This window comes from Pseudorca crassidens, chromosome 4 (genome assembly GCF_039906515.1).
Source record: "Pseudorca crassidens isolate mPseCra1 chromosome 4, mPseCra1.hap1, whole genome shotgun sequence".
Taxonomy (NCBI): Eukaryota; Metazoa; Chordata; class Mammalia; order Artiodactyla; family Delphinidae; genus Pseudorca; species Pseudorca crassidens.
The window spans coordinates 44,619,073-44,634,857 of record NC_090299.1 but is presented as its reverse complement, the minus strand read 5'-3'; the positions used below and the strand labels follow the sequence as shown (position 1 = coordinate 44,634,857).

Genomic DNA, 15,785 nt, shown 5'->3' with positions numbered 1-15,785 from the left:
GAGGGCGTCGGGGGCCGGGGTTGTCGGGTGAGGGCCAGCGCGGGCGCGGTAGGGCTTGGGCGCGGACGAGCATGCGTGCGCCCAAGGGGCGGGGCGGGCCGACTGGGCGGTACTGGGATAGACGCGAGACTGTGGCGGGCGCTCAGGGCGTGCAAGTGCGGACTGAGACGAAGAGGCGGGGCTCTTGGAGAAACGTTCTAGAGAGGGGCGGAGTCGCTGTTATGCTGTACCGCGAGGGGCGGGGTTGGAGGCGGGGCACCGGGGAGAAAGGGGAGAAGCAGCCTTACAGCAGAGCTCTAGTTGGGAAGAGAAGACCCTCCTGCTGAGTAATTCTTATTACTTTCCTTTTCTTGAACTTGCATCTGGTCCAAGGGTTCAGCATGGTAAGGCAGTTAGCCCAAATACTGTTTTTTGAAAAGAAGCTTTGCGAATAGCGCTCAGTGTTTTAATATATATTTTTTAAAGGGGTCTTACATTTTTTATTGTAAAAAGATACATGGTTGAATGGAACTTGGAGAACACGGTGAAGTACAAAGAGGGATACGAAAGCCGTCCTTAATGTTACACCAGTGTCTGAACCCAATTTTAGCTGGATCTTTGATTTTAGCTAGGGGCGCGGGGTAGGCGGGGTCCCCCAACTGAAGTGAGTCAAGTCCTGGTCTCAGTCGCGGGAAGAAGAGAATGTCTGTTTCACTGAGCAAAGGCTGGACGCAGCAGAGATTTGACTGTCCATTCTTGAAGGTTGGGCTAGTTGGGGGTGGTAGGTCCTCTTTGACTTCCTTTAGATAGTTGAAGAGGAATTGCATCATAAACTCAACAAAATTCACCTATGTTCATTTAAGAGAAATTTTGTATTCACGTTATAGCTGTTTTCTCGTTCCAACGAACTCATGCTACAGTTTCCATAACCAGAAACTTGCTAAAACGTGTCCCCCAACCTTCTGTGGGAGTGGTGAGGAGGAGGGCTGTGTGAGCTTCAGAGGTGACAGTGCTGCAGAGCCATCGGTTACATTTGTGACTATCTCCTTTTAGCAAATTCTGTTCCCTTCATTTTATTTACTTGCTGCTCCTGCCAGGGAGAATGTGCTTTCTGCCATAGCCTCATTTATTTTTCGCTTTGCTTCAAGGACCACACCATTTACATTTTCACATGCCTAAATAGAATAAAGGAGAAATAAATGTCAAAGCCCGCAAATAACTTTTGTCCTTACTGAACAATATTTTTGACCACTTTGGGATGCAAGATTTAGCCATCCATCAAACCCTGAGTTTACAAAGTGTTTAGTATGTTTTTCTGTTAGAAACCATGGAGTGCAACAGAATTTAAAAGGGTCCCTGGCCTCAAAGACTTTATTATCTAGTAGAGGTAGGATATATCATGACTGTAAAGAGATAAAAAATAGACAGTTTCATACAGTTATAAGTGCATATGCTTCAGTTCTTTCTGTCCCCTTCTTTGCTTGACTGAGACTTTGGTGCCATGTCCTCCAGGAAACCTTCACTGACATTTCACATCTGGGTTATGTGCCCTCCCTTTGCTCCCAAAGCAGCCTGTCTCAAAGTGCTGATCCCCTGTATTCTCCCTGGTTCCCCTAGGCATCTTGGGAGCCACGGCTCTCATCTCTGAGCTCCCAGTGCCTAGATCTAGAGTTTAGACTGTGACTGCCACATATACGAGGTGTTCATAAAATATTTGAATGAATGCATGATCAGGGTCTACTGGATGCGGCAGGGTTAATTAAAGAACAGAATAGTTCCCGATTGTGGCCTTCAAATAATAAAAACAAAAACAGAAAAAGCTTGGGCTTCCCTGGTGGCGCAGTGGTTGAGAGTCTGCCTGCCGATGCAGGGGACATGGGTTCGTGCCCCGGTCCGGGAAGATCTCACATGCCATGGAGCGGCTGGGCCCGTGAGCCATGGCTGCTGAGGCTGCGCGTCCGGAGCCTGTGCTCCTCAACGGGAGAGGCCACAACAGTGAGAGGCCCACATACAGAAAAAAAAAACAAAACAAAAAACAGAAAAAGCTTGAAAGGAGCCAGTAGAGTGTAAAGGATATAGATGGTTGAGGAGGACATCAGGATATAGAGGAGTGTGTGGGAGGCCGTTGGTTTGGCTTACGGTGTAGGGATCAGTCTTGCCTGGATGAAAAGGTTATAAAAGACAGTGATGCTGGATTAAAGAGGATTTTGAAAGGCTAGAAGAGTTTATTATTGATATGGGAGTCAACGTGGAATCAACAATGTTTTTTGTAGAAGCTGGGAGAGGTAAAATCTATGTTTTAGTACAGTTAATAGAGGTTGGAGTTAAGGATGAAGACCAAGCAGTATAGGGAGAGATGTGGTTTGGTGGAAAACTATGTACTGTCCAGAGAGATTTGAGATGACTCCTGTGGGTAAACTGATTCAGATTCTACGAAATTCTTTCACAACTCTGTAAATTGTTGTACATTGCAACACAAGTCTTGTCTGTAGATATGTAGATTATATCCTGTCTAGTAGAAGTGTGTGTGTGTGTGTGTGTGTGTGTGTGTGTGTGTGTGTGGCAGGGAGGGGGGACCAGTCTTGTCTCCATTTGCACAATCATTTCAATATTCCTGATCTATAAATGTATCAGTTCTCAGAATTCTCTTTTGAACCAGTGATAACAATTGTTTTCTCCATGAGCTAAAGAAAATCTTTAACATGTGTTCATTTTTATATCTGTATGAGTCTTGATTTTAACTTTTTTGGAAAATTATCTTTTAATAGCAGGTAAGCTGGCTGGAGACATGAGTTCTTGCTTGTTTGTTTGTTTTTTCCTTATTTATTTTTTATACAACAGGTTCTTATTAGTTATCTATTTTATACATATTAGTGTATACATGTCAATCCCAATCTCCCAATTCATCCCGCCACCCTGCTTTCCCCCTTTGGTGTCCATATGTTTGTTCTGCATCTGTGTCTCTATTTCTGCCTAGCAAACCAGTTCATCTGTACCATATTTCTAGATTCCACATATATGCGTTAATATACGATATTTGTTTTTCTCTTTCTGACTTACTTCACTCTGTATGACAGTCTCTAGGTCCATCCACGTCTCTACAAATGACCCAATTTCGTTCCTTTCTATGGCTGAGTAATATTCCATTGTATATATGTACCACATCTTCTTTATCCATTTGTCTGTCGATGGGCATTTAGGCTGCTTCCATGTCCTGGCTATTGTAAATAGAGCTGCAATGAACACTGTGGTACATGACTCTTTTTGAATTATGGTTTTCTCAGGGTATATGCCCAGTAGTGGGATTGCTGTGTCATATGGTAATTCTATTTTTAGTTTTTTAAGGAACCTCCATACTGTTCTCCATAGTGGCTGTATCAATTACATTCCCACCAACAGGGCAAGAGAGTTCCTTTTTCTCCACACCCTCTCCAGCATTTGTTGTTTGTAGATTTTCTGAGGATGCCCATTCTAACTGGTGTGAGGTAATACCTCATTGTAGTTTTGATTTGCATTTCTCTAATAATTAGTGATGTTGAGCAGCTTTTCATGTGCCTCTTGGCCATCTGTATGTCTTCTTTGGAGAAATGTCTCTTTAGGTCTTCTGCCCATTTTTGGATTGGGTTGTTTTTTTAATATTGAGCTGCATGAGCTGTTTATATATTTTGGAGATGAATCCTTTGTCCTTTGATTTGTTTGCAAATATTTTCTCCTATTCTGAGGGTTGTCTTTTCATCTTGTTTATAGTTTCCTTTGCTATGCAAAAGTTTTTAAGTTTCATTAGGTCCCATTTATTTATTTTTGTTTTTATTTCCATTGCTCTAGGAGGTGGGTCAAAAAAGATCTTGCTGTGATTTATGTCAAAGAGTGTTCTGGGGCTTCCCTGGTGGCGCAGTAGTTGAGAGGCCGCCTGCCGGTGCAGGGGACACGAGTTTGTGCCCCAGTCCGGGAAGATCCCACATGCTGCAGAGCGGCTGGGCCCGTGAGCCATGGCCCCTGAGCCTGTGCGTCCGGAGCCTGTGCTCCGCAACGGGAGAGGCCATGGCATTGGGAGGCCCGTGTACCGCAAAAAAAAAAAAAAAAAGAGTGTTCTGCCTGTTTTCCTCTAAGAGTTTTATAGTGTCTTGTCTTACATTTAGGTCTTTAATCCATTTTGAGTTTATTTTTGTGTATGGTGTTAGAGAGTGTTCTAATTTCATTCTTTTATATGTAGCTGTCCAGTTTTCCCAGCAGCACTTATTGAAGAGATGGAGGCATGAGTTTTTGATGGAACTCGCCAGATGACTCCATTTGGGAACTGGACCACAGAATCAGCTAGATACAGCTTATGAAACTGGCAAAACATACACCCCTAGCCTGTTTAGGGCCCTAACACTTCCCACTTGCTTAGGAAGAAAGAAGCTGTGAAGGTGATGGGGAGTTTAATTATAAATGCTGACTCTCAAGTAACAGTGGGACACCGGAGGGGAAAACAGATGGAAAAAAGTCCAGTGGGAGCTTCAGATGATGATGCGGATGCTCCCGGGGTGAGCTGAACAGCAGGAGTCTGGCGATTTCCCTAAAGGAGCCATCACAGAACTGAACAAGCAAAGCGAAAGGACAGAGCCTGTGGAAGACGCCCTCTGTCAGGAGATGCAAGAACCCTAGAAAGAGGAAAAGTAGGGAGTGGTTGGGGAGAGGCAAGAAGAGATTCATCTTATCAACATTCATGAGTAACAGTTATTCAGCACTTCCAGGGTGCTGGGCAGACTAATAATTCAACACTGCTTCTAGCTGATTTGTTTAAAATATCAACATTTGAGAGGGAAGGAAGGAACAGTCTCTAGTGATAAAAATTGTTTATTCTTGCTATGTTCAAATTAAGGGAGTTGCCACATGTATTAACCATAAAATAACATCTTAACTTGCTTGAAATCATTTTATACTTTTTTCCCCCAAATCATAACCGAAGAATATTCATCGCTCGCAGTCACTGAAGATAGAGGTAACCTCCACACCATGGTAGAGTCTGTGAGTTGTCCCCCAGTATTGTTCTCCCCCTTTTTCCCTAGTATTGACAGCTTTAGTCAGGCACATCACCGTCAAAATAAAACTATATTTTCCAGTCTCTTTTGCTGGTAGGGTGGTTGTGTGACTAGCTTCCAGCTAATGGGAGGGAGTGGAAGTGAAATGTGAATGTGTAACTTCCAAAGCATGGCCCTTCCTCATGCCTACATTCATTTAAAAATAATTGTAGAGCATCTCCTAAGTATCAGCAAATGTTCTAGGCATTTGGGAATCCATCAGTGTATAAAAGAGATAACGATCCTTGCTTCTGTGGAGCTTATATTCTAGTGGGAGGCGTCAAACAATAAATGGAATGAATAGCTAAATTATATAGCATGTTAGAAGATAAGTGGTATAGAAAAAAGCAAAGGTGGGGCAGGGTAAGGGGCTTGAGAGCAGTGAGGGAGCGGATGTGTTGTACTGTTCCATAGGGTGGTCAAGTAGGTCTCATTGAGAAAATTACCTGAGCGCAGCCTTGAAGGAACTGAGTGAGGGGATGAGCTCTGTGGATATCAGGGGGAAAAGATTTCCTGGCCTAGAGAACAGCCATTGCAAAGGCCCTGAGGCTGGAGCATACGAGGAAGCCAGTGTGGCAGGAGTGGAGCGAGTGAGAGGGAGAGCAGAAGATGAGCTCATGGATGGATGGGGACAGCGAAAGTTGACCATGTGGGACCCACGGGCCACATTAAGGACTTTTATTCTGAGTGCAGTGGTAGCCCTGGGAGGATTACTCTGGTCTCTGGGTTAAGAACAGCCTGCAGGGAGCAAGGTGGAAACAATGAGACCAGTTAGGCTATTGCAATAATGTAGGGAAGAGTTGACAGTGGCTCAGACTAGGGCGCTAAGTGGAGGTGTTGAGACGTTGTCAGACTCTGGGTGTATTTTTAGAGGGCCATTAGAACTTTTCCATGGACTGGAGGTTGGGTGGTTGGATGTGAGAGAAAGAAGAGTCAAAGATGACTCTAAGTTTTGGCCTGAGCAGCTGTAAGGAAGGTGCCATCAGCTAGAAAGACTGTGGGTGGAGCAGAGTTGCAGAGACTGGTCAGGGGTGTGAGACATCCATTAGACCTCCAGGTGGAGAGGTGGAGGCAGTAGCGTGATCGATGAGTCTGGAGTTCAGGAGAAAGTTCTGGGCTGGAGGTATAAATTTGGCAGTCATTGGTATGAAGATGGTACCTAAAGCCATGGGTCCATGAAAAGAAAGAATGCAGCTAAGAAAAAAAAAAAAAAAGGTAAAGGGCCAAAGACTAAGCTGCAGCTTCCTCCAACACAAAGAGGTTGGAACAAAGAAAAAGAACCAGCACAGAGAATGAAATGTATCAACCAGTGGGGCAGGAGGAAAACCAAAAGAGTAGTTCTTTGAGAAAAAAAAGCCTTAAGATTTCTATAAAATGGAATGGTGAACCTACTTCTCCCCCTTCTTCCCTTCTCTCTCACTGTAATGCAGCCACAATGGTAGGAGACAGAGCAGCATTATTTTAAACCATAAGACATGGGGGAGCTGGGTCACCAACAGCATGTGGCCAGTGAATCATTTCTGGATTATTAACATCCTGACTGTGACTTTCTTTAGGCCACCGTTATTTTGACCTTTGTTAGAGCAGCTGACCTTGAATTCTAACTAATACACATAGATAACATCACAAAGTTTTGCTCAAGACATGTATTTAATTCCCTGACCCTGGTTTCAAGCTAGCTAGTACAATAAATAGAGGATATTCCATTGTATTTGTCAAGAAAGAGACTTTCATTCACACCTCTATGACAACACTTACCACTCCTTGTTTGCAATTTTGCTCTGTTTAAATTAGGAATGCTTTCAGCTGCAAGCAGCAGAATATTTGACTAACAGTGGCATAAACAAATAGTTTGTTTTTCTCATCTAACAACAAGACCAGAGAGAGATTTTTCCAGGTGTTAGTTTAGCTGCTTACTGATGCCTCTGCTGTTCTTGCTCTTTGCTTGGCTTATGTTCATGGTTGCATGTGGGTTCAGGCATTGTATCCACACTCAGGGCAACAGGAAGCCAGAAGAGTGGCACCAGCCACATCTGTCTTTTGTCTGAAGAGCAAAAACTTTCCCAGGAGCCCCCAAAGTAGACTTCCACTTACTTGTCATTGGCCGGTACTGTGTCATATGGCTACTCCAAGGTGCAAGAGATGGGAAGTATTTCTTTTTCCCAGCTTCTTTATTTTTTCTTTCAGTTTTATTGAGATATAAATGGCATACAGCACCATATAAGTTTAAGGTATACCAACTAATGAATTGACTTACATGTATTGTGAAATAATTACCACAATAAGTTCAGTTAACATCCATCATCTTGTAGAGATACAAAAAAAGAAAAAGAAAGAAAAAGGTTTTATGCTTCTGATACGAACTTTTAGGATTTATTCTCTTAGCGACTTTCAAATATACCATACAGTTAACATACAGTGTTAACTATAGTCACTTTGTGCATTACATCCCCACGTCTTATAAATGGAAGTTTGTATTGTACCTTTTGATGATCTTCATCCAATTCCCCCACCCTTCATCCCCTACTCTGGTAACCACAAATCTGATCTCTTTTTCTATGAGTTTAGTGGGGTTTTTTTTTTAAAGACATATGAGATCATACATTACATGTTGTTCTCTGACTTATTTCACTTAGCATAAGCCTTCAAAGTCCATCCATGTTGTTGCAAATGTCAGGATTCCTTTTTTATGACTGAATATATATATATATACACATTTATATATACATATTTATATATACATAAAATTCACATCTTCTTTATCCGTTTATCTGTTGATGGACACTTAGGTTGTTTCCGTGCCTTGGCTATTATAAATAATGCTGCAATGAATATGGAGGTATCTCTTCAACACAATGATTTCATTCCCTCCTGATATATACCCAGAAGTGGAATTGCTGGATCTTTCCCATTTTCTATAGCAGAAGCAGAGAAGAAGGGTGGGGGATGGGAATGGATGTTGTGATAACCAACCACTGGTGTTTAATACCCCCTTCCTGACAAGACTTTGCACTCCTTGACGGTGTGAACTCTATCATCTATCTATCTATCTATCTGTCTGTTTACATCTGTTTATCTATTTATCTATCCATCCACTATTTATTTGTCATCTATCTATCTATCTAATTTTATTTTTTGTATTCCTAGTGCCAAGAACATGTTGGTTTATGGAACATAAAATATCGGGAGTGAGATCTATCAGAAAGGAGTTACAGGAGAAAAATAGCACTGGTGGTGGTTCCACGTAGGCAACAGAAGCAACCCTGGCTGATTCAGCAGAGGAGTTTATTGAAAGGAGGCTTGAGGGCTGAAGAAAAGACCCGAGGGGCAGAGCTTCTAGAAACAATGCCCTAGACCTGCCACAGGCCTGATCGGACGAGACAACTGCCCCATCTTCCCCACTCAGTCCCCACCGCCACGGTTGATACTCCTGGCACCCCTGCACCATGAATTCCATCTTGCAGCTCCCCTGCACCATGAATCCCATCTTGCAGCCACTGCTACCTCCGAACATCAGGTGCCTCTGCTTCCAAACCACCAGCAACTCTGATGCCACGGGAGCCTCCCTCCTCAGGTTTCTCGCCTCTGAATTGGAATCTGCTGAGGGTGCCACTGACTGACTGGCAGAGCTAGGTATGTGCCAGCCCCCATGCTGGGAGAGCCAGGCATCGGGCTGCTCCTGAGGGAGAGGGGTTCCTGAGGTGGGTCATTCCCTAAACAGAAGAGGAGCGGGTAAGAGGTGCTGGGAAACCAGCAAACGCGAGAGATGTCCACCACCAGTACTTCTAGATGAGACTTTTAACAGCCACCAAAGGAGACAAACAGGAAGGTAGCTGAAAGAGGCCAGAGGCACAAATAGTTGGTTTTTTTTTTTTTTATGGTTAGAAATTATTTTAAATGAATCATTTCATACATCAGAAGAATAATTATAATGTATATGCCACCTATAAAGCATAGCAATAAATCAGACACCTGTGAACCCAATACTTAACCTCAGACTAGAAATTTCCAATTCCATTGAAGTTATTGTGGCACTTCTTCCTCATCTTGTTTCTGAGCTTTATAAAAGGGTATTTATACTAGATATAGCTTTCTGTGATGTTATTGCCTTAATATTGTATTTCTAAGATTCATCCATATTGCTCTGTGTATGTACAGTTGGATCACTTTCCTTAATATGTAATTAGCATGTGACTACCAGAATGTATTTTTCATCCTCCCATCAGTCGACATTTGGCTTGCTTCTAGCATCTATTACAAACAATGGTGCTGTGCAAAAAAATTTAAACATGTCTCCTGAATGACGAATTCAAAAATTCCTTTAGAAAGAAAAGTAGGGGTAGAATTGCTGGGAGGTAGGGTATAAATGCTTAAATTTGTGAGACAATATCAAATTGTTTTCCTTTTGCCAGCAGTGTATAAGAGTCCTAATTTTACCACATTCTTCTCATCCCTTGATTTTGCTAGATTTTTTTGCCAATCTAATTGGATGCATGTGAAGTAGTATCTCATTGTGATTTTAATTTCAAATGAGGTGAGCATCTTTACATAGATTTATTCACAATTTCCATTTCCTCTTCTGTGAAATGCTAGTGCCTTTTACCCATTTATCATTTGGTAGTTTGTCTCTTAAAATTGGTTTATAGTTCTTTATATATATTGGACACTATTCTTTGCCAGTTAAATTTGTTGTAAATATGCCCCCTCCAGTTTGTGGCTTGTTTTCTCCCTTTCATCTTTTTGATGAACAGATGTGGGAGTAGAGTCAGAATTCCAGACTCAGAATTTCAGTAGAGTCTGAAATTCTGAAAGCTAGTGACATGCCTGAGGGCCCTTGACACACATGCTCCAGTAAAACAAAGGAATACACACGGAGCCTGAGACAAAAATATTCCCACATAAGGTGATAAGTCCACCACAGGCCCATGTGGGTTCTTTATCTCTAGGTTAGGAAGTGTTCCAAGCCCAAGGCCCATTCTTACATGGTCAAGCTTGGGTTGAAACAATGCATGTACAAGATTGCCTTTCCCAATGTTTAGTGCAGAGTTTTCATCCTTGAGGTCATCTGGCTACTGAAATGTCAGCCATCACCTCTACCTTCCAGATAAGAGGAAGGGTAAAGACAAAGGTCAAATCACCCTCCCTGCCAGCTGAGTCATCCCCTTTGGAGTGATGCACGGAGATTGGAAGCTCCACTCAACGTTTTGCGTAATTCCATTGTCCATCCCTATCTGTAAGGAGGGCTGATACCCAGGATAAGATTTGAGTTCTAAAACTAACAAAGAAAGGGAGCCTGGATGTTGTGGGCAACAAGCAATGTCTGCCCACATAGTAATTACTACCCCTCAGGTCCCAGCTCAAAGTTCATTTCCCAAAGACATTCTTTTTTTGCTTTTTGTTTTTTGGCAGCGTGGCATTTGGGATCTTAGTTTCCTGACTGAGGATCGAACCCACGCCCCCCTGCAGTGGAATTGCGGAGACTTAACCAGTGGACCACCAGGGAAGTCCCAAAAGGCATTCTTTCTTGATGCCCCTCCTTAGATCAAGTTCCCTTTGGCTATACTTCGTCGTAGTGTGCGGGCTTCTCATTGTGGTGGCTTCTCTTGTTAAGGCGCACGGGCTCTAGGCGTGTGGGCTTCAGTAGTTGTGGCTCGCAGTCTGTAGAGCACAGACTCAGTAGTTGTGGCACACGGGCTTAGTTGCTCCACGACGTGTGGGATTTTCCCGGACCAGGGATCGAACCCATGTCCCCTGCATCCGCAGGCAGATTCTTAACCACTGCACCACCAGGGAAGCCCTGGCGGTACTCTTTAACACTGTAGAGTAGATAAAATTTCCCCTCTACCTTTTTAGGGTCTCTGGCTAGACCTAAAAATTAAGCTGACATGACAGACTAACAGGAGGAAAGTATACAAATTTTATTTAGTCATTTTTACACGTGCATAGGAGGCTTCACGAGAAAAATGAAGACCCAAAGAAGCAGTTAGGGCTGAGAGCTTATATACTGGGTTGTTAATGTTGAAATCAATGCAGCTGCACTGTGTATTATGTATGTTGGGTAAATTCATTGTCATGTACAAATCTAAGCTTAGTGTTCTAAAATCATATATGTGAATTTTGTGTTTTAATAAAGTAGTCCTACAAGACACATTCCAATTGGAAGGAATCTCATGTGCAAAGATCACTGACAAATTTATTTTCTGAATGAGATAATAGCTACTATATATTAAGAGTCTACTATGAGCAGAACGTATGCTTAACATAGATTTTTTAACATTGATCTTTTTTCCTATCTCCTGTCTTTTCGTTCTATGAATTTCTTATTTCTGCTATCAAATATTTTAACATTTGATTTTAAATATCCAAGAGCTCTTTCTTTTCTCATTGATGCAATATTTACTATTATTTTCTATACATATTAATTACACGTTCTCTGATGTTTCTTCTGCTCTCTGAATTGTCTCTGTTTCCTCTGAGTCCCTATTTCTTCTTTGTTTGTTTTGGTCTTTGACTTTAATGTTGGTGGATTTCCTCAAATGCCTGCTGATCTTTGGCTGTCTAATAATATTTAAAAGTGGAACACTGAAAGTCTAAGTGGAACTTCATGAGAAGACTGTGGCAATTCGTAGCCATCACCTTAGGGTGATTAGGTAGCACCCTGTCATTTCAATGTGACATCCCCAAATGTCAAAATTTGTAAGCTTTTCCTCTTGGATCCTTTTTCCTCAAAAAGGATCCTTTGGAACTTCCTAGTGGCACAGTGAAGAATCCGCCTGCCAATGCAGGGGACATGGGTTCAAGCCCTGGTCTGGGAAGATCCCACATGCCGCGGAGCAACCAAGTCCATGCGCCACAACTACTGAGCCTGCACTCTAGAGCCCGTGAGCCACAACTACTGAAGCCCGTGTGCCTAGAGCCCGTGCTCCAAAACAAGAGAATCCACCTCATGAGAAGCCTGCACACCACAATGAAGAGTAGCCCCCGTGCCCCGCAGCTAGAGGAAGACTGCGCTCAGCAACAAAGACCCAATGCAGCCAAAAATAAATAAAATTAAAAAAAGAAAAAAAGGATCCTTCCGTTGCTTCTCTGTCCTTCAAGAGCCTGACTGCTAGTATTTTGGAAGCAAGTCAGAAGGAATGTCTTGACTCATATAACTCAGTCCATAGATTTTTGACTTAGTTTATCTATTTTTATTTAGGTGTCTCCTTCCCCCAGTTGGACTTGGGATCCCAACATCTGGAGCATCTCTGACTCAACCCCTTTCAAGAGAAAATCCAGTCTTCTGCTGAGTTGGAGATGTGTTTGTGTGGGGGAGAATGAATATAATATGTAAAGATCTATTGAAATATTATTTCAGGTCTCAGATTATATTTTCTTCATTTCTATGTAATTTGGTCTCATGATTGCTCTGTCAATTAAGAATTAAGAGGATGGCTCTCAATGTAACTGGATCACAGACTGAATAGTTTATTACTCCTCAGACCACTGGAATGGAATTGCACTATGTGTAATGATTCACTTGTTCAGCAAATGTTTATTGAATGTCTACTTTGTGTCAGGCCCTAATGTAGGTGCTGGGGATATAACAATGAACAAGACAGGCAAGAGTGATCTGAGTTATATGAGCCCCAGATTCTACCTATTCACTTCTTCCATTCACTTCATAAATATTTTGAGGGCTCACGATATGACAGGTAATGAGCTGAGCTCTGGGGATACAAGATAAATAAGAGACACAATCTCTGCCTTCACTCAGCACATCATGCAGTGAGGAAAACAACTCAGCAAGGCAATGCCAAGGTTGTGTGCTGAGTGAGGGCTGTGACTGGGGAAATAAAGGAGAATTACGAGCAGAGAGTAGGGGACTCTTCCCTGATTCATGAATCAGGAGAGTTCTCCCAGAGAAATGAACACTGCAGCTGAGACCTGTACAATGAGCAGGACTGATATAGGTGATGAGAATGAGTGTGAGGGGCTTGCGGAAAGACAAGAGTATGTGGATGGTCTTTCAAGGAACAGAAAGAAGGTCAATGTGGCTGCAGTGTACACAGTGAGAGAATGATGGGAGCTGGACAGGTAAGCAGGGTCCAGTGGTAAAAGACTTTTGTTGTACCCTGGGGAAAGTTGATGGTGGCTTGTACCATGTGGTGGCTAAAGCAAAATAAAGAAGTGGAGAATTACCTTCATGTAGAATCAAGATGACTTAGCAATGGACTGGATTTGCAGAGCGAGAGAAGTGAAGTTTCAGAGATGACTCCTGGATTTCTAGCTTAAGCAACAAGGTGGATATGCTTCTTTTAACTGAGACTGAGGACCCAGGAGGAGAAGCAGTCCTGGTGGGGGTTAAGGAAAGAGGCAGTAGAGAAAACAATTCCATTTTACACAAGATGAGTTTGAAGGACTTTGAGACATCCAAGTGGAAATATGCAGTAGGCAGCTAGATGTGTGGGTCTGGAGCTCAGTTGAGACATCCTGGCTAAAGATACTGATTTTGCAAACATTAGCATATAGCTGGAATGAAACCAGGGGAAAGGGTGAAATTGCCCAAGGAGAGTACATGTTCTTAGGGGATATGAGGGCCACATACACAGTCTTAAGCAAGTCAGATGCTTATGGGACAGGTAAAGGAAAAGAGACTGAGAAAAAGCAGCCCAAGAGGAAGGAGGTAAACATACTGATTAGATGACAAGAGTGGTCCATGTGGTCAGGTGCTGCTGAAAGGTCACTCAGCAAGAATAAGGACTGGGAAGAATCCAGTGGATCATGCAAAGTAGAGGCGATTATTTACCCTGGCCAGAGCAGTTTCAAAGGTCTCTTCCATCCTCAGCAGATCCTGTAAAAGTGTAGGTTAGATCACGTTGATCTGTTCAAAACTCACCAAGGTCTTCATATTCTCTCACCTTTCAGACTGCAGTGTTGGACAAGTGATCTGGTCTCTCCACTTCCAACCAGTTATCTCCTGGACCTCATCTCCTTTGACTCTCCCTCCCCCATCAGACTTGCCTCCTTGCTCTTTTTGCAATAGCCAGGATGGCTCCCACCACAAGGCCTTTGCATTGGCTGTTTGCTCTACCAGGAATAACGCTCCCAGACTTCTTTCAAACTCAATCCCTTGTTTCCTTCAGGTCTTTGCTCAAATGTTACCTTCCAGTGCGGCATTACCTGACACTCTATTTAAATCACATTTATTTCCACTCAAGTGCTATCCCTCTTTCCAACTTTGTCTTCAAAGCATTTATCATACTTTCTGTTTTACTTACTTACTTTATTTATTGTCTGTCTCCCCACCTTCCCCCAAATGTAAGCTACATGAAGGAAGAGATTTTGTTCACTCATATGTCCCAAGAACCTAGAACAGTGCCTACAGCATAATAGGCACTTAACAAATATTTGATGAATAAATTAGTGAATCGAGCAATGGTGTAGAAAAAGGTAGACATGGAGAATATAAGTTAAAGAAAATATTTTCAGGACTTCCCTGGTTGTCCAGTGGTTAAAACTTCATGCTTCCACTGCAGGGAACACAGATTCAATATCTGGTCTGGGAAGTTCCACATGCCACGTGGTGCGGCAAAAAAAAAAAAAAAAAAGTAAACATTTTCAATAAATTTAGCTGCAAAGAAGTGGAGAAGGATGTTGTTGTACTTGGAGGGGAACATGGGGTCTAGGGAAATTTATATGTTTTTATCTGTTTAGTGTACACTGATATCTTTTCTTTCGAAAAAATTACTGGTTCATGGAAAGTTGGAAAGAAAGTACAGAGAGTTTCCATTTACCCTTCACCCAGTTTTGCCAATGGTTACTTCTACAGCTATGTAACTACAGTACAATATCAAAACCAGGGAGATGACATTGGTATAACATGTGCATATAAGTCTACGCTACTTTATCACATGTGCAGATTTGTGTAACCACTACTGAAATCAAGATACAAAACTATTCCAGCACCAAAAATATCTCCCTCATGCCATCCCTCCTCCATCCTTAACCCTTGACAACCATGACTTTGTTCTCCATCTGTGTAATTTTGTCATTTCTAGAACGTTATATAAATGGAATCATATAGTACGTAACTTTTTGAGATTTTATTTTATTTATTTATTTATTTTTGCGGTACGCAGGCCCTCACTGTTGTGGCCTCTCCCGTTGCGAAGCACAGGCTCCGGACGCGCAGGCTCAGCGGCCATGGCTCACGGGCCCAGCCGCTCCGCGACATGTGGGATCTTCCTGGACCGGGGCACGAACCCATGTCCCCTTCATTGGCAGGCGGACTCTCAACCACTGTGCCACCAGGGAAGCCCTTTGAGATTGTTTTTTCTCACTCATCCTATGCTCTTGAGATCCGTCCATGCTGTTGTGTGTACCAATAGTTCGTTCCTTTTTATTGCTGAATAGTACTCCATGGTATGGATGTACCACAGGAGTTTTTAGCCATTCACCCATTGAAAGATATTTTCATTGTTTCCAGTTTTTGTCTGTTCCAAGTAAAGCTGTTATGAACATTTGTGTATGGGTTTTTGTGTGAACATAAGTTTCATTTCTCTGGAATAAATGCCCAGGAGTATGATCACTGGGTTTTATGATACATGTATATTTCACTTTTTAAGAAATGTCAAACTGTTTTCCAGAGAAGCTGTACTATTTTATTTATTTACTTTTAATTAATTATAGTTATTTTTGGCTGCTTTGGGCCTTCGTTGCTGAGTGTGGGCTTTCTCTAGTTGCTGCGAACGGGGGCTACTC

The 15,785-nt window shown here is 42.5% G+C and overlaps 1 long non-coding RNA gene across 2 annotated transcripts; it reads left to right on the top strand.

Annotated features, from left to right (window-relative positions):
• The first annotated feature begins 255 nt into the window (after positions 1-255).
• On the top strand, positions 256-15,529 carry LOC137223580 (uncharacterized). 2 transcript variants are annotated; one of them, XR_010942932.1, is made up of 3 exons: positions 256-383; positions 8,190-8,675; positions 12,241-15,529. It is a non-coding gene; the product is annotated as an uncharacterized lncRNA (long non-coding RNA). The 2 variants fall into 2 exon arrangements; XR_010942931.1 differs by lacking the exon at positions 12,241-15,529 and adding an exon at positions 10,452-12,219.
• Positions 15,530-15,785: the final 256 nt, after the last annotated feature.